We start from the raw sequence: 19,786 nt of genomic DNA, 5'->3' as shown, positions 1-19,786 counted from the left end.
CATCGCACATAATTAGCCCATCAGAGGTTGAAATTCAAGCCGATATGAGTTATGAAGAAGAACCGATACGTATCCTAGCTCGTGAAGTGAAGGAGTTGCGAAATAAAAGGGTTCCGTTGGTTAAGGTGTTGTGGCTCAAACACGGGATCGAGGAAGCAACCTGGGAACCCGAGAGCTCGATGAAAGAACGATATCCAAACCTATTTACCGGTAAGATTTTCGAGGATGAAAATTTCTTAAGTGAGGGAGAGTTGTGACAGCCCAAAATTGACCCTAGTCGGGAAGTGGTTTCGGGACCGCTAAACCGAGTCACCGAAAGGTTTGAATGTGATGTTTATTGTCTAGAATATGTAATCATGATTGTGTGAAAATTTCAAGCTTCGATTTAGTCGATTGCATGTGAATTTAGTCAATAGGACTTATATGAGAAAATTTTAAAATGTAATAGGTCAATGCATGAGGACCTATTAGTGCATGGGGAAGAAAAAGGGGACTTGCATGTCAAATTCCCCCTCCCTAATATGTAGTGGCCGGCCATGCTATGGGTGGAAACATGTTGGGAACATGTTGGCCTAGTGAGGTATGTAGGATAAAATATAATAAGAAGTATGGGGAAATAAAGAAATGGAAAAAGGAAAGGATGTGTGTAATTGTTTCTTCCCCTCCCCATTGCCGTGAAAGTAAGAAGGAAAAACAAAAAAAAAAGTGTCCATCTTTCTTCATTTCCCCTTGGCCGAATGTTCTAAGGAAGAAAGAAAAACAAGTTGTGTTTTTTTTTGTTCTTCTTGGCCGGATTGAAAGAAAGAATTGGGGCAAAAACATTCGGTCACTTGAAGCTTGAGAAGGGGGGATGGGTGAAGAAAACTAAGTGTTCATCTTTGTTTCTTCTAAGCCGAATGTGAAGGAAGAATAGGGGAGAAACACCACTCGGTCATCCTAGGCTTAAACTAAGGTAAAAAGTTTATGTTAAAATTTGATTTTGGGAATGAATAAAGCTTTCGGCCATAGTAGTCAATAAAGAATATGGCTGTTGTTTCATATTAATTTGGACGAATCATGGTGGATGGGCGTTTGAGCCAAACAAATGATCATATGTATGCATTAGATGCTAAGTAGAAAGAATCGGCTATCATGTTGGATGCTATTGCCGAATATGAACTTGGTTATATTTGAGTAATGTATGTGTTTTGAGTTGACGGCATGAAAAGAAGGCTTAAAATGTGTTATAAACAAATTATATGTTAAACTAAGGTTTGCTAAATTACCATTTTTCCTTGCCGAATATGTGCTTAATTAAAGAAGAGTTTGTGTTGAATGTTTAAATAATTTAGATAATTATTAATCTAAGTCTAAGCTAGGTAAAGTAAATGATTGTGGCTTAATTGTTTTAGGGCAAGTGGCTATTATGGTGAAATGCAAATTCGGTCATGGAATTTAATGTATTTCTTATTGAATTTTGATAAATTTTGTTATAAGAAATATTAAGGATGAAATTGAGTTGGCTATTTAAATGACATTAATTTTTGGTATTAAGTTGAATTGGAAAGTTGATAAATGTGTAAATATGACTTAGGGCTTATATAAGCATTCGGCATTAGCTAAGGAGTGAGAATTTGATAGTTGATGTATATGTAAATGGGTAGTGTTAATTGAATGTGATTTATTTGGTGATAATCGTAGTGGTTAAACTAGTTAAATTATTGATTAAGCTCAAGGAGTTAAAGGAGGTGAATCGAGCAAAGGCAAAGAAAAGGTCATCGAGTAGCCGAGTTGGAACCGTCTTACCCAACACGAGGTAAGTCATTAAGCATGTAGTTGGTATTATTTCAAATGGTCATAATGTTTATGTATTGATGCTGAATGGAATGAATAAATATACATATATATATATGCATGTACGTATGTGATGATGAAATTGTTGAATGAAAAGAAAAGAGGTAAGATGTACTGAGTTGTTGATCTCGGCACTAAACGTGCGGGTATAACCATTTATGACCATGAGATTGGCGCTAAGTGCGCCGGATTAAATTGTACAGCACTAAGTGTGCGATTTGACTATGTTGCACTAAGTGTGCGAAATGAATATGATGCACTAAGTGTGCGAATTGACCATGCGGCACTAAGTGTGCGAGTTTGACTATGTAGCACTAAGTGTGCGATTTGATTACGTAGCACTAAGTGTGCGAGTTGATTATATAGCACTGAGTGTGCGGACTCAATATGCATTCGTGAATCATTATGGACACTATGTGTGCGACACTATTGAGTCGATCGCGGACAGCGGATCGGGTAAGTGTCTTGAGTACATGGCTAATAGGTGCTATGCTTATACTTGGTGTTGAGCTCGGTAAGTTTGAACCTATGTGACAAATATACTTGAAGTCACGTACATAAAATTTATCGTAGGATGGGTGAAAGGCCGTTTAGTCGTTTGATTGTAACGAAAATAAATTGATTTATGAAAATGCTTCAATGTCCTATTGATGAGTATATGGAATGTGAATGCATGAATTGATATGAAACTGAATCGATAGGTTGGAGGAACTATGGTATGGTTCGGTATGGATGGAGTAATTGTCTCGTTCCATTTTGTTTCCTCTTGTGATAATGTTATTGATGGATGGTAGTGCATTGCTTATGACTTACTGAGTTATAAACTCACTCGGTGTTTCCTTGTCACCCATTATAGGTTGCTTGGACTCATCTATTTTTGCGGGGTCAGGCCGTCATCGAAGTCATCACACCGGATAGCAAGTTTTGGTACTTTCTACTTAGTTGGCTTAGAAGAACATTTTGGCATGTATAAGCTATTACGTTGTGTTTGAACTTTGGCATGTAAACTTTAAGCCATGCGAAGATGGCACGAATGTTCGATTGAGTTGGATCAAGGGTAGGCATGAAATGGACCTAGTTACTTTCGTAACAGATGCTGGCAGCAGCAGTGTCATGAGATTGAAAAATCACTAAAAATAGTAGGAGTGGAATTAATTGATGAATAAATTATGTAATCGAAGCTCGATGAGTCTGATCATGAGGAAGTAACGAAAAGATCATATGGGCAGTATATTAAGAGATAATCAGATTTTTGTGGGACAGGGCCAGAACGGTTTCTGGATTCCCTGCTCCGACTTTGGAAATTCATTATTAATTAACCAGAGATAATTAGGGGTCGTAACATATATGTACAGATTCCTCTCTGAGTCTAGTTTTCATAGAAACAAACGGCATCAGTATTGAAGCCCCGTGCAGGGAGATATCCAAGTCGTAATGGGCAAAGGTCAGTGTAGTCGACCCCTGCAACATGGGAGACTTTGACTAATAAACTGTACTAATTGGCCCAACCAAAAATTCTAGAAAAAAATACATAGATGGGCACATGAGTCTAGTTTCTGGGAAAAATTACGAAACTGATTTTCGAGTTACGAAACTCAAGATATGATTTTTAGAACGACTAGTACACAGATTGGGCAGTGTCTGGAAAATAAATTTTATAAGGGGTTAAAGTCAGTTAACACCTCGTGTTCGACTCCGGTGTCGGTTTCGGGTTCGGGGTGTTACATTTACCATTGACACCAAGCAAAAGAGATGCAATCCAGGTTATTGTTGATAGATTGACTAAATCGGCTCATTTTATTCCAATACGTACAGATTAATAGCTTGATAAGTTATCTGAATTGTATGTTTCTTAGATTGTGAGATTACATGGGGTACCTATTTCTATTGTTTTGGATAGATACCCGAGGATTACATCGTGGTTTTGGAAGAAAATGCAAGATGCACTAGGTACGAAATTACATTTTGGCATTGCTTTCCATCCGCAAACAAATGGTTAGTCTGAGTGAATCATTCAGATACTTGAGGATATGTTGAGATGTTGCATTCTCGAATTCGAAGGTACGTTATGCGAAAATGGCTTATTATTTTGTTAAGCTTGGATTTTTATGCTTTGATCAAGTTATGGTTATGTTTGGTTTTGATGTCTCGACTATGGCTTATATATATAAGTATATATATATTTATATGTGAATCATGTTTGATATATTTGCTAATGATGATGAAGTTATTTCAAAGCATATGTGTATGATATATTTGGTATGATGTGAAATTTGTGGTAGATATTCTTGTTAAGTAAAATGTATGTCATATGTATGTAGTGTGCTTGGTATATGCTTATGGTTTAAAGTAATGATATGTATAGCCTATGACCGTTCATTTTGATAAGCTTGTCATATTGGTATGTTTTTTATATGTTTAATTTTATGATTCAGCTCAAATGAAGTAAACATGATTGATGGATACATATATATATTTTGGTTGTGGCTTAATATTGGCTTATTTGGAATGCATGATTTGTATTATGAATTAGTTCAAGCTAGTAAGCTTAATACAAAGTATATATGGTTGTTATGTTTGTTATAAGATTCAGTAAAGGGATAATGATAAGCATAATGTATATTCGACCATGTTACTAAATTATTTTTTAGAAGTGTTTTTATGGCATATTTTATGTGATGGAACAATATGATTATTGTGTATATATTTGATGATTGAAATTATGACCATTTGGATAAATAAAGATGTTAAGTTAATGTTTATAATCAAATAGTCATAAGTAAAATAAGTGTACATACCAATGGTATGAACATGTGTACTTGGTTATGTGAGTGCTATTTATGTATGATAATTAGTATGCGAATGGAGTGTACTATGGTTTGTATTTTGTGCTCATTAAATGGTTCATAGTGGTATGCTAAAATGCGCATTAAATATATATATTGGCATGTATTCGATATATGTGTTTGAATGTCTTAAGGCATGCGCATGGAATTTGTCATGTATTAAACTATGTTATAATTCAATTATTTGAATGCTATAAAGGAGATGTACATATGATTCGTATAACTGACTTTATATTACTTTAAACATGAATAGTAATGATTATCTCTCTCTTAAGTTGTGTATTGGTTAGGTAATGCCTCATAACCCTAATATAGTGATGGATACAGGTTAGGGGTGTTACAAGTTGGAAACCTTGATCTCTATGGAAAGCAATTTTGTTGAGGATCCATTGGAGAAAGCCTTAAGGTTTGACCCTTTGGAGGATGAAAAGAGTGAAGAAAACATGATTCTAGTGGATGCCAATCCGAGAAATTTTATTCAATTCACACGGTTTGAACCATTGGAGTTGGAAGTCAAAAAAATTGTGCAACCCAAATTGTCAATCGAAGAACAACCTACACTCGAACTAAAGGTACTTCCTTCCCATTTGAAATATGTTTATTTATGTGATTGTTCCACTTTTCCTATGATTATTTCAGCAGAACTGACAAAAGATCAAGAGGAGCAACTAATTTCAATTTTAAAGAAATTTAAGAAAGCAATTGGTTGGACCATAGCTGATATTCGAGGTATAAGCCCTTCATTTTGCATGCACAAAATTATTCTAGAGGAAGGTGAGAGAGCTCGAATTGATGGGCAAACGAGACTCAATCCTATTATGAAGGAAGTTGTGAGAAAGGAAGTGATCAAATTGTTGGATGCATGAATCATTTATCCTATTTCAGATAGTTCATGGGTAAGTCCGGTATAGTGTGTACCGAAGAAAGGTGGAATTATGATTGTTAAGAATGAGCATAACAAATTGATCCCATCAAGAACTATTACTATTTGGAGAATTTGTGTTGACTACAGAAAGCTAAATAAAACCATTCAGAAGGACCATTTTTCGTTGCCTTTTTTGGATCAGATGTTAGATCGACTGGCAGGTAATGAATTCTTTTTTTTTAAATGGTTATTCGGGATATAACCAAATAGTTGTAGCCCCGAAAGACCAACATAAAACAACCTTTACTTGTTTGTACGATACATTTGCTTTTAGGTGAATGCCTTTTGGTTTATGCAATGCACCTGCAGCATTTCAACGATGCATGATGGCAATATTCACTAATATGGTCGAAAATTTTGTTGAGGTTTTCATGGATGATTTTTCTATATTTGGCAACACTTTTGATATTTGTTTAAGTTGGCTAAGGTACTAAAGAGATGCGAAGCGACGAATCTTCTCCTTAACTAGGAGAATTGCGATTTTATGGTTAAATAAGAGATTGTCTTGGGCATAGAATTTCAAAGAAAGGAATTGAAGTCGACAAAGCAAAGGTGGACATAATTGAAAGATTATCGTCCCTAATGAATGTGAAAGGAGTCAGAAGTTTCTTAGGCCATGCTGGTTTTTACCGAAGGTTTATCAAAATTTTTTTGAAAATTTCTAAACCGTTGTGTTTGTTGTTAGAGAAAGATGCAATGTTCGATTTTAACAAAACTTGTTTAGAAGCTTTTGAAGAGCTGAAAAAAATGGTTAATCTCAGCCCCCATAATCATTACACCCGATTAGAGCACACCTTTTGAGTTGATGTGCGATGCAAGTGATTATGTTGTTGGAGCTGTGATAGGTCAAAAAAAAATAGTGTTCCACCCCATTCACTATGCAAGTTGAACCTTGACGGGAGCCCAACTTAATTATACAGTAACTGAAAAGGAACTATTTGCTATAGTTTTTGCTTTTGACAAATTTCGCTAATATCTTATAGGTACCAAAGTTACAGTATTTACTGATCATGCGACCGTTAAATACTTGCTCACTAAAAAAGATGTAAAATCGAGGCTAATTCGCTGGATACTTTTACTCCAAGAATTTGACCTTGAGATCCAAAACAGAAAAGGTGTTGAAAATCGAGTAGCTAATCATCTGTCGAGGTTGGAGCAAGATGAGGTAACTCGATCACATGTGCCTATCAATGAGAATTTCCCAGATGAACACTTATTTGAGGTAAGTCAAATTCATGAAACACCTTGATTTGCTTATTTTTCCAATTATCTTGCATATGGAATAATTCCTTAAGAAATGACATACCAACAAAGGAAGAAATTCGTTCATGATAGTCAATATTATTTCTGGGAAGACCCGTTCTTGTTTAAATAGTGTACAGATAATATAATCCGAAAGTGTGTAGCTGAAAGTGAGATTGCTGTGATCTTATATCATTTCCATTCATCTCCAAGTGGGGGACACTTTGGTGGTGCTCGTACTGCAGCTAAGGTTTTACAAGCAGATTTCCTTTGGCCTATACTATTTAAATATGCTTATGCCTATGTGAAGAACTGTGATAGATGCCAAAGGAGCGGAAACATATCAAGGAGGAATGAAACGCCCTTAACAAATATTTTGGAGATTGAATTATTCAATGTATGGGGCATTGACTTTTTAAGCCCGTTTCATTCTTTGTATGGGAACAAATACATCTTAGTTGCTGTGGACTTTGTATCCAAGTGGGTTGAAGCTGAAGCATACCCTACAAATGATGCTAAGGTAGTCATGTAATTCTTACGTAAGCATGTGGTTACACGATTTGGGACACCAATAGCTATTATTAGTTATGAAGGTTCTCATTTTGTGAACAAATGGCTTAAGTGGTTGCTTGAAAAATATGATGTGAAGCACAAGATTGCTACTGCTTATCACCCCTAGTCCAATGGGCAAGTTGAAAGAGTGAACCGTGAAATCAAAGGTATCCTTGAAAAGGTAGTACGCCCCAACAGAAAAGATTGGTCTCGAAGGCTCAATGATGCATTATGGGCCTATCGAACAGTATTTAAGACACCGTTAGGAATTGCTCCTTATCGGTTGGTTTTTGGGAAGGCATGTCATTTGCCACTAGAGTTGGAGAATAGAACTCATTGGGCTTTGAAGAAGTTGAATTTTGATCTTAAACAAGCCAGTGAGAGAAGGATGTTACAATTGGATGAGTTGGAACTGAGGTTGTTTTCCTATAAGAATGTCAAAATGCATAAAGAAAGGTAAAAAAGATGGCATCATAGTCATATCTGACCTCGCGAATTTAAAGAAGTTCAGAAGGTTTTGTTGTTTAATTCAAGGCTGAAGTTATTTCCTGGGAAGTTGAAATCCCAGTGGAAAGGACCTTATACCACCTATCAAGTTTATCCTTATAGAGTTGTTGAATTATACGACAGTTACAGTGATTATATCATAGCATATCATGTGCATATCATAACATATCATGTGCATATCATGTCATATCATGTATATCAATGTTTCATGCATCTTAATCATAATCAAACCCTAAGGGTATAATGATTACCTAGGGAAAAATAGTAATTTTTCATATTTTAAGGGTAATCTCGTAAACTTACCAACTATTATGGGTTTACCATGTTCTTTAATAACTATCACTACTTTCAAGTGTTTAACAGTGATTTTAATGCATTTTATCAAGTTCGGCTTTTGGGCCGAAAACCCCTAATGGGCCCTACGTATGCCGATTTAGCCCTTTAAGCCCACTTAACCCAATTTTTACAATAGATCTAACTGTGTTAACATGTAATTTATCCAAGTTCCATTTTCTATCAATTTCCCCCAAACGGGCCCAGAAGCCCATTGGGCCCAATTTCAGCCCATTGAGGCCCAACCTACCAACATGCACAGAATTGCGCTCTTACCTGTTCCATTGATCCACACACCGATTGTATTGTTTTTATCGCATCTAAAACCACATGCAAAATCTCAAGTTCTCGAAATGCCAAAATTTTGACATTTCGACGTTTCTGCGAATATTAGCCTAAGCTACTACGAGGGTTGTTACACACCTGTTTTGTGACGTTCACTAACAAAGTCTCCCACACCAACCTACAATTAACCATCACCATACTTAGTGTACAAGCCATGCTTATCAAACCCAAAATCCACCTTACCATATTCGGCCAAAGAACCCCTAATGGCCATAGGTCACTTACCTTCACCGAGTCTGATGAAACGATTCACGTTTATCCACGTCGATACCCCAAGCCTTGCAGCTCCTCCAAAGTTATCTATTTCACTACACAAACCATAAAAATCAAATGAAAAGCCCCAGTAAGGCCTATACCTCAAAACGATAGCCTCCCTAAACTATAGTTTAGGGAGGTTTCGGCTTTTCTTAACAGTTACACTACTGAATCAGTTGGAGTATGAATACTTACCACAGTCTTCCTTGTGTACTGTTTAGAGTTTAGCAGATAAAGAATAAGTGAAGAGAAAAGAAGGTTTCTGGTCAAAAAGAAATAGGTAAACCAATCTTCACAGGTTTCGGTTTTTCTGGCTTTTCGACAAAGGTGAAGATAAGAAAGGGAGTAGTAGATGAAACGAAAGGAAATTGTAACTGGTTTTAGAGAAGAAAAGAAAGAAAGATGAATGGAAAGGGTGGTAGTTTCGGTTAGAGAAAGAAAAAAGAAAGAAAAGAATATTCCTATGGTGTTTACACAGAAGAAAATGGCACAACTAAGTCCCTGAGTGCCGAAATACTAACCTAATACTCCTCTGCCGAAATCCCCTCTCTAATTCCCATTATTCGGCCAACTCTTAGCTTCTCTCCAAATTCCCAAAATATTTCCCCTTATCACTCCTTAATCCATGCGTTTGACTGATTCAAACTCTCTCCAACAGATTCCATTCAACTTCCAACTCCTGCCTGCTCAAGATATAAAAAGAACACCATAATTTGCTAGCTTAGAGAATCGAACCTTGGCTCTCCCCAACCACTTACACGCCACTTTTTAGCTCCTTAGTGGCGTCACTTAGCCACTTTTCCAGGGGCTCTTTTGTGTTACATTTTACCCACATCTTTTAATAAGGCCACCATCCAAAGCCCCTAACTCCTTAAGTCTAAAATCCATAAATTCTTCCGGGTTTTGGCCAACACATGGGCCTTCCATAGGCCTATTTACATATTCCAACTATGAATTTTCACTACCAAATACCAAGTTTTAAAAACTTTACCAAATTCTTGAAAATTACGAAAACCCAAAAATTAGAATGTTCAACTCTACCCTCTTTAAAGAAATTTCGGCCTCGAAATTTTACCTTATCCGAACAGTTGAGGGTATTGTTGACGCATCGTCTCATCTGTCTCCCAAGTAGCTTCTTTTTTGCCATGGTTTCTCAAAAGTACCTTCACCAACAGGACTGACTTCCTTCTCAGCACCTTGATGTCGTAATCGAGTATCTGCACAGGTTCTTCTTCGAAGGTCAAATCTGACTGTACTTCAATTTCTGCAACTGGCACGATATGAGTAGGGTCAGAATGATATCGCCTTAGCATGGACACGTGAAAAATGTCGTGAATACGTTCCAGCTCTGGAGGTAATTCTAGCTGATAAGCCACCGGCCTTATCCATTTAAGGATCTGATAAGGCCCAATGAATCGTGGACTCAACTTGCCCTTCTTACCAAACCTCAAAATCTTCTTCCACGGCGAAACCTTCAAAAAGACCATGTCCCCTATAGCATACTCAATATCCTTACGCTTCAGATCAGCATAAGACTTTTGTCGATCTGTTGCCTCCTTTAACCGATTCCTGATCACCTTAACCTTGTCTTCAGTATCTGTTACCAACTCTGGTCCAAGTACTTGCCTTTCACCCAACTCTGCCCAACAAGTAGGCGAACGACACCTTCGCCTAGACAGTGCCTCGTAAGGAGCCATCTGAATACTTGCTTGGTAACTGTTGTTATACGCGAACTCTGCCAATGGCAAGTAATCCTCCCAACTGCCCCTAAAGTCGATAACACAACCCCTCAACATATCTTCTAGGATCTGAATGACCCTCTCTAACTGCCCATCTGACTGAGGGTGAAAAGCCGTACTAAAATCCAATCGCGTTCCCAACTCCTCGTGCAACTTCTTCCAAAACCGAGATGTAAACCTTGGGTCTCGGTCAGAAATTATTTATACTGGCACTCCATGCAACCAAACTATCTCTGCCACATACAACTTGGCCAACTTCTGAAGTGAGTAATCGGTTCGGACAGGTATAAAATGGGAAGATTTCATCAGCCTATCCATAATTACCCAAATTGAGTCCTTCTTGGAAGGTGTCAATGGCAAACCACTTACAAAATCCATAGTTACCCTTTCCCACTTCCAAAGTGGTACCTTTACTGGCTGTAACAGTACTGAAGGCAGTTGATGCTCGGCCTTTACTTGTTGACACGTCAAACATTTCCCCACAAATTCAGTCACTTCTTGCTTAAGCCCAGGCCACCAATATAGCTCTCGCAAGTCTTGATACATCTTACTCCCTCTTGGATGCATAGCACAAGGTCCACCATGAGCCTCTCTCAGAATCATCAACCTCAAATCAGAGTCCTTAGGCATACAAATTCTTCCCGGAAAACAAAGAACCCCATCACCATTTAATCCAAGGTCTGGATTCTCCCCCTTCTCAGCTTACTGAAACTGAGAACCCAATGACTCATCCACCAACTGTTGCTTCTTAATCTGCTCCACCCAAGTCGGTCTCACTTGTAACTCTGCCAATAAGCTTCCATTGTCATACAAGCTTGCCTTCAATTCTGCCATAGTTCTACGACTCAACGCATCAGCCACGACATTTGCCTTACCTGGATGGTACTCAATCAAACAGTCATAGTCCTTTAACAACTCTGTCCACCTTCGCTGTCTAAGATTCAGCTTCTTTTGTGATCCGTATAAATAATGCATCTCTCCCTATACAAGTAGTGCCTCCATATCTTAAGCGTAAAAATCACCGCTGCCATCTCCAAGTGATGAGTAGGATAGTTTACCTCATGAGGCTTAAGCTGTCGTGAAGCATAAGCGACCACTTTACCCTCTTGCATCAAAACACAGCCCAAACCTACATGTGACGCATCACTGTACACAGTGAAATCCTTACCAGACTCTGGCTGAACCAATACTGGTGCCTCAGTCAGAACCTTCTTTAACTTCTCAAAAGCCTCTTGCTACTTACTTGTCCAAACAAATAGTGCTCCCTTCCTTATAAGTTCCGTTAACGGTGCTGCCAACACAGAAAATCCTCCCACAAATCTTTTATAATAGCCTGCCAACCCCAGAAAACTTTGGATTTCTGTTACTGACCTCAGTGGCTTCCACTCCAGAATCGCCTCAATCTTTCGAGGGTCTACCTTGATTCCCTCAGCAGACACAACATGCCCCAAGAAAGTTACTTCATTTTGCCAAAACTCACACTTAGTAAACTTTGCATAAAGTTGCTTTTCCCTTAGCACTTGCAGCACAATACAAAGATGCTCATCATGCTTCTCTTTTGTTTCTGAGTACACCAATATATCATCGATAAAAACGACTACGAACTGATCCAAGTACGGCTGGAACACTCGATTCATCAAATCCATGAATGCTGCCGGTGCGTTAGTCAAGCCAAAGGGCATAACCAAAAATTCGTAATGACTATATCGAATTCTGAATGCCGTCTTATGCATATCCTCTTCTTTGACTCTCAACTGATGATATCTTGACTGAAGGTTGATATTAGAAATACCGAGGTTCCTCTCAGTTGTCGAACAGATCATCGATTCTTGGAAAATGTACTTGTTCTTGATCGTCAGTTTGTTCAACTGCCAATAGTAAATACACATCCGCAGGGTCCCATCTTTCTTCTTTACGAACAACACTGGTGTGCCCCACGGAGAAACACTTGGTCTTATAAACCCTCTATTCAACAGTTCTTGGATCTTAGCTTTCAGTTCCACCAACTCCTTTGGTGCCATTCGATAAGGTGCAATGGACACTGGAACCGTTCCAGGTAACAAGTCGATTCGAAACTCGACTTCTCTGTTCGGAGGTAGTCTAGGAAGTTCCTCCGGAAATACATCTTGAAATTCTTTGATGGTCTTAACTGACTCCACAGTCATCCCCTAAGGTAAAGCTTGACTCACAAATGCTAAAAATGCCTCACAACCTTTTTGAAGCAACCTTTCAGCCCTTAAAGCCGAGACAACGTTGGACAAATAGTTCCTTCGCTCCCCTATGACCATTATCTCCTCATCCTTGGCAGTTCTTAGCACCATTCTCTTAATAGCACAATCCAACATCGCCCTATGCTTAGTTAGCCAATCCATTCGCAAGATAAGATCAAAATCCCCAAATGGTAGCTCCATCAAATCTCCTACAAATATCCTACCTTGTGTCTCTAAAGGCACCTCCTTAAAGAGTTTATCTACCTTAACAGAGTGTCCCAAAGGACTTATCATTGATACCCCACTCACAGTCTCCTTAAGAAGCTCACCTAACGCCCCAGATACATTACAAGCAACATACGAATGAGTGGAACCCACATCAATCAAAGTAGTGTAAGGCGTGCTATGAATGAAGAACGTACCGGTTATAACATCAGGAGCATCACTCTCCTCACGACGCCGTGCAGCATAAACCAACGCTGGCTGTCAAGCTTCAACATGTCTAGCACCCCTGCCAGGTGCCCCACGTCCTCATCTATTACCATTGCCACTTCTACCTTGCCCACGGCCTCTCTGTGGTGGTGGTCCTCCTCGCAGCTGTTGGACACCTTTTTGATCTACGTCTTGATCCTGAGCTACTCTCCGAGGACACTCTCTGAACTTATGTTCCTTTGACCCACATCGAAAACATGCCCCAGTTTGTTTCCTGCACTCCCCCATATACGCTCTGCCACAATCCCTGCAAGCCTGCGATCTAAAGGTATTCACTGAAAATGCTTGAACTGGTTCCTCCATTCTAGCTCTTTTAGCATTCCTATTTGCAGCACCTGAGGGTCCAGAATCCTTCCTAAATCTGGGTCGATCCCTCTCACGATTCTACCGTTCAGTTCGTTTTACTTCCTCGGCTATCTTAGCTTTTTCTACCAACACAGCGAAATCTCGCTCCCTCTGTGGAGCCATCAGCACCCTAAGTTCATCGCGGAGGCCATCCTCGAACCGAACACTGCGCTCATATTCGGTCGCAACTATCCCGCTAGCATATCGGCTCAGCCTCAAGAATTTTGCCTCACACTCTGCAATAGTCTTATTACCCCGAGCCAGATTCAAAAAATCCTTTCGACGGGCATCCACATAACTAGCTCCAACGTACCTCCCCTTAAAAGCAGTCTTGAACAGTTCCCAGGTTACTCGTTTAATCGGGGTACTCTCCCTTATAGTGATCCACGACCGGTATGCCTCATCTCGTAGCAATGACACAACCCCCTCCAGGTTTTGCTCCACAGAGCAATCTAGGTCGTCCATAATCTACCCGGTTGCCTCTAGCCAATATTTAGCCACATTTGGGGCTACTCTAGATACGCCCTTAAAAACCTCCACTCCGTTAGCCCGGAGTCGCTCAGAGATGGATCCCCTATTTACTGTCCCGGTGCTAGCTCTAGCAACCCTTTCCAAAACCCTTAACATTGCTTGGGACAAGCATCGTCCCCCGCAGCCCGATCATATGACCCAGTCTCAGTTGCCTGTGGCACGAATCCTCCTCAGCTAGCCTATGCCCTGAGGATGAAGATTCAGCTTGCACCCTTCCGCGACCACGTCCGCGGCCTCATCCACGAGTTCCTCTTGTACTCATATCGAATTATCTGATTACGAATTTTATGACATTAGTTTAATATTTCAATTTCTTATTACGAGATGTCTTATGGAAATATAGTAGTTTAAGGATTATTTTCGTAACGTCGTAGCCTAGCTACAGTCTCATCCTACCGTTTTACAGCTCTGCCCTATCTAAAGTATCATAGTAGGGTCTCAGTTCTATCCATAGCATCATATCAATATCACATAACGTAAAGGAAAGTATACTTACAGACTTGGTGCCGGGGATTCAGTGTGCCACTTTTTTCTCCAAACAAACCAAAAAAGAACATGTATTTGATCACAGAAAAGAAAAATTTTAAATTGATTTAAAATACCTTTGTTGTGAAATTCTTGATTTTAGACCCGTTAAAAACACACAACCGAGTTGTTGTAACTTGGCTCTGATACTACTAAATGTAACACCCCAAACCAGGCCCAGACGTTATGGTCGAATCCGACGTGTCACATTGAAGTTTTAAAAACCCATGATTCATTTTAGTGTTTTAAAAGTTTGTCTTCTTCTAAGTTAACAAAGTGAATAGAAGTCGTGCACCAGGTAGGTATCCGAAACAGAGGAGGTGAGCCATGAAAGCTGCTTAAGTACCAAGCTCTCGATTGGATCCAATCTTAGACATGCCCACAACCATTGCCACACTTTGGTAAACGAGTTGAAATTCCTTTAAGTAGATAGATTTGATAAATCAATTAGTTGTATCGTTGCATCGTTTTGAAAACAAATAACATTTTGAAAACGCGCCCTAATTCTAGCCCATTTATGAATTATTATCAGAAAATTATAGAGTTATTAAAAATAAAAATAATCCTAGAAAAATAGTTAAAATGGCCTTATTACAACCCAAAAATAAATAGTATTTAAGATAAACTAAAGAAAACCGGTTATTTACTGTAAAGCCCAAAAGCGATCACCATGGCCACTCTAAATCCCCTCCGGCTCCAAGTCTCCACATTAAGGCTCACCTGTAAAGATAAAGAAAAGGGGGTGAGTTTGGAAACTCAGTGTGCAACAAGCCCCTTTTAGAGCCCAAACTAAAATCAGCATATTGGGCCTAAGCCCAAGTTCAGTCTCAACATATACTGGGCCGAAGCCTTTTGTTTAACAGTTACTGGGCCGAAGCCTTTTCATAAATCATATCACTGGGCCGAAGCCTTTGCTATAAACGGTATGACCCATAGGCCCATTTCCATAACACATGTAATATCAATGAATGTATGCAAGCCCATTTGGGGAGACTACTCAATCCACCATCCGCTACTTTCCACCCGTACCAACCAAGCTCTCCATGTGGGGAATAACTCTACCCACCCAACCAAACTCTCCACTGGTAGCATAGTTGCTTTATCATATAACTGGAGGCCTAGCCTCTTTAAATAACTGGGGCAAAGCCCTTTTCGATAAACTGGGGCAAAGCCCTTTTCCACACTTCCTCCATTCATAACAAACCCAACCTATTCATATAGTGAATATATCATAGCATATCATGTGCATATCATAACATATCATGTACATATCATGTCATATCATGTATATCAATGTTTCATGCATCTTAATCATAATCAAACCCTAGGGGTATAATGATCATTTTTACCTAGAGGCAAAACAGTCATTTTTCATATTTTAAGGGTAATCTCGTAAACTTACCAACTATTATGGGTTTACCATGTTCTTTAATAACTATCACTACTTTCAAGTGTTTAACAGTGATTTAAACGTATTTTATCAAGTTCGGCTTTTGAGCCGAAAACCCCTAATGGGCCCTACATATGCCGATTTATCCCTTTAAGCCCACTTAACTCGATTTTTACAACAGATCTAACGATATTAACATGCAATTTATGTAACACCCCGAACCCGAAACCGACACCGGAGTCGAACACGAGGTGTTAACTGGCTTTAACCCCTTACAAAATTTATTTTCCAGACACTGCCCAATCTGTGTACTAGTCGTTTTAAAAATCATATCTTGAGTTTCGTAACTCGAAAATCAGTTTCGTAATTTTTCCCAGAAACTAGACTCATGTGCCCATCTATGTATTTTTTTCTAGAATTTTTGGTTGGGCCAATTAGTACAGTTTATTAGTCAAAGTCTCCCAAGTTGCAGGGGTCGACTACACTGACCTTTGCCCATTACGACTTGGATATCTCCCTGCACGGGGCTTCAATACTGATGCCGTTTGTTTCTATGAAAACTAGACTCAGAGAGGAATCTGTACATATATGGTACGACCCCTAATTATCTCTGGTTAAGTTATAATGAATTTCCGAAGTCGGAGCAGGGAATCCAGAAACCGTTCTGGCCCTGTCCCACAAAAATCTGATTATCTCTTAATATACTGCCCATATGATCTTTTCGTTACTTCCTCATGAAAGCAGACTCATCGAGCTTCGATTACATAATTTATTCATCAATTAATTCCACTCCTACTATTTTTAGTGATTTTTCAATCTCATGACACTGCTGCTGCCAGCATCTGTTACGAAAGTAACTAGGTCCATTTCATGCCTACCCTTGATCCAACTCAATCGAACATTCGTGCCATTTTCGCATGGCTTAAAGTTTACATGCCATAATTCAAACACAACGTACTAGCTTATACATGCCAAAATGATCTTCTAAGCACACTAAGAAGAAAGTACCAAAACTTGCTATCCGGTGTGATGACTTCGATGACGGCCCGACCCCGCAAAAATAGATGAGTCCAAGCAACCTATAATGGGTGACAAGGAAACACCGGGTGAGTTTATAACTCAGTAAGTCATAAGCAATGCACTACTATACATCAATAACATTATCACAAGAGGAAACAAAATGGAATGAGACAATTTACTCCATCCATACCGAACCATGCCATAGTTCCTCCAACCTATCGATTCAATTTCATATCAATTCATGCATTCACAATCCATATACTCATCAATAGGACATTGAAGCATTTTCATAAATCAATTTATTTTCGTTACAATCAAACAACAAAACGGCCTTTCACCCATCCTACGATAAATTTTTATGTACGTGACTTCAAGTATAGTTGTCACATAGGTTCAACTTACCGAGCTCAACACCAAGTATAAGCATAGCACATATTAGCCATGTACTCAAGACACTTACCCGATCTGCTGTCCGCGATCGACTCAATGGTGTCGCACACATAGTGTCCATAATGATTCACGAATGTATATTGAGCCCGCACACTCAGTGCTATATAATCAACTCGCACACTTAGTGCTACGTAATCAAATCGCACACTTAGTGCTACATAGTCAGACTCGCACACTTAGTGCCGCATGGTCAATTCGCACACTTAGTGCATCATATTCATTTCGCACACTTAGTGCAACATAGTCGAATCGCACACTTAGTGCTGTACAATTTAATCCCGCGCACTTAGCGCCAATCTCATGGTCATAAATGGTTATCCCGCACGTTTAGTGCCGAGATCAACAACTCAGTACATCTTACCTCTTTTCTTTCATTCAACAATTTCATCATCACATACGTAAATGCATATATATATATGTATATTTATTCATTCCATTCAGCATCAATACATACACATTATGACCATTTGAAATAATACCAACTACATGCTTAATGACTTACCTCGTGTTGGGTAAGACGGTTCCAACTCGGCTACTCGATAACCTTTTCTTTGCCTTTGCTCGATTCACCTCCTTTAACTCCTTGAGCTAAATCAATAATTTAACTAGTTTAACCACCTTGCTAAATATTTACAATCCAATTTCACATGTATATGTATGTTAGTATATTCGGCCAATAACCTCATGCAACTACCAAAGCCGAATCAACTAAATATACTTATGAATATATATATATATCATCATCGAAATCACCTAAGCTTAGACATCAATTTTTAATTCCAAGCAAGTTGCCGAATGCAACCTTACTAAATTTTCATGGATTCAATATACCATTACCATGGGATCAACAACCAAAAATTCATAGACAATTTAGGAAAATCACATTACAAATCTCAAATTCAAGCAAAGACCATGGCCGAAATGCATGTATACATGTACAATGTCAACTATAACATCATTTAAGTCCACATATAACTACATTTCTTAAGTTCCACATCTTAATGCCCATTATAGCCACTCCCCTAGTCTAAATCTAGCAATCGGCAACACCACCTTTCCACTATGTTAGCCGAATACTCATTCTCTTCCTAGTCCTAAGTTCGGCACCTCCAACAAAATAGCTTAACAATTTTCAACTTTCATGCTAACATAACAAGCAACTTAACACATCCATATAACTAGCATGCTAATAGCATCAAGGTATCAACTAGCTTTTATTTTTAAACTCCTTAGCCGAATCCTAACTCTCCAACAACCCCAAATCCAACCATGGAATAGATAGAATCTAGACTCATCACCCCAAAGGTAGGGTAAGCTTCCAAAAATATCATTGAACATACCTTGGTCTAAAGGACCACCTTGGCCGAATCTTGCTTCCTCTTCTTCCTCTAGTTAGAGCAATTGCAAAAGAAAGAAAATATGAACACTCCTTCTTCCCTCCTTATTAAGCATTCAAACTCCCTCATTTTTCATGCCACAACATCAAACACTCCCCCTAGGCACAAGCAATGGCCGAATTCCTTCCAAGTTCTTTTCTCCCCTTCTTTTTCTTGGTTTTTCGGCTAGGAGATGGCAAGTATGACACCCATTTTTTTGTTCCCTTTTCTATTATTATCCCCATCATTTGTTCACCAAAGAAACATATTAAATTAGAATGAGTGGAGCATCATCACTCCTTGGCCGGCCACCATGAATTTTATGGGCAAATTGACATGCAAAGCCATGCTTCCTCAACCTATTATTAGTTAATCCTTATAATTCATCTATCATCTTTTCTAACTTCGTCAACTAGGTCCTTTTTGAATGAATTCACAATCCTAATGCTAATATTAAGCATTTAATTTCTCATATATTCACTGTCACACAACAATTTATGCAATTAAAACAAAAAATAAATTTTTGGCTCGATATGTGGTCTCGAAACCACATTCCGACCAGGGTCTATTTTGGGTTGTCACAACTCTCCCCCACATAAGAAATTTTCGTCCCCGAAAATCTTACCGGTAAATAGGTTTGGGTATCGTTCTTTCATCGAGCTCTCGGTTTCCCAGGTTGCTTCCTCGATCCCGTGTTTAAGCCACAACACCTTAACCAACGGAACCCTCTTATTTCGCAACTCTTTCACTTCACGAGTTAGGATACGAATCGGTTCTTCTTCATAGCTCATATCAGCCTGAATTTCAACCTCCGACGGACTAATTATGTGCGAAGGATCAGATCTATAGCGCCGAAGCATCGAAACATGA

Source organism: Gossypium hirsutum, chromosome A03 (genome assembly GCF_007990345.1).
Source record: "Gossypium hirsutum isolate 1008001.06 chromosome A03, Gossypium_hirsutum_v2.1, whole genome shotgun sequence".
Lineage (NCBI taxonomy): Eukaryota > Viridiplantae > Streptophyta > Magnoliopsida > Malvales > Malvaceae > Gossypium > Gossypium hirsutum.
The sequence above is the reverse complement of the archived record's forward strand: the minus strand, read 5'-3'. Positions refer to the sequence as shown.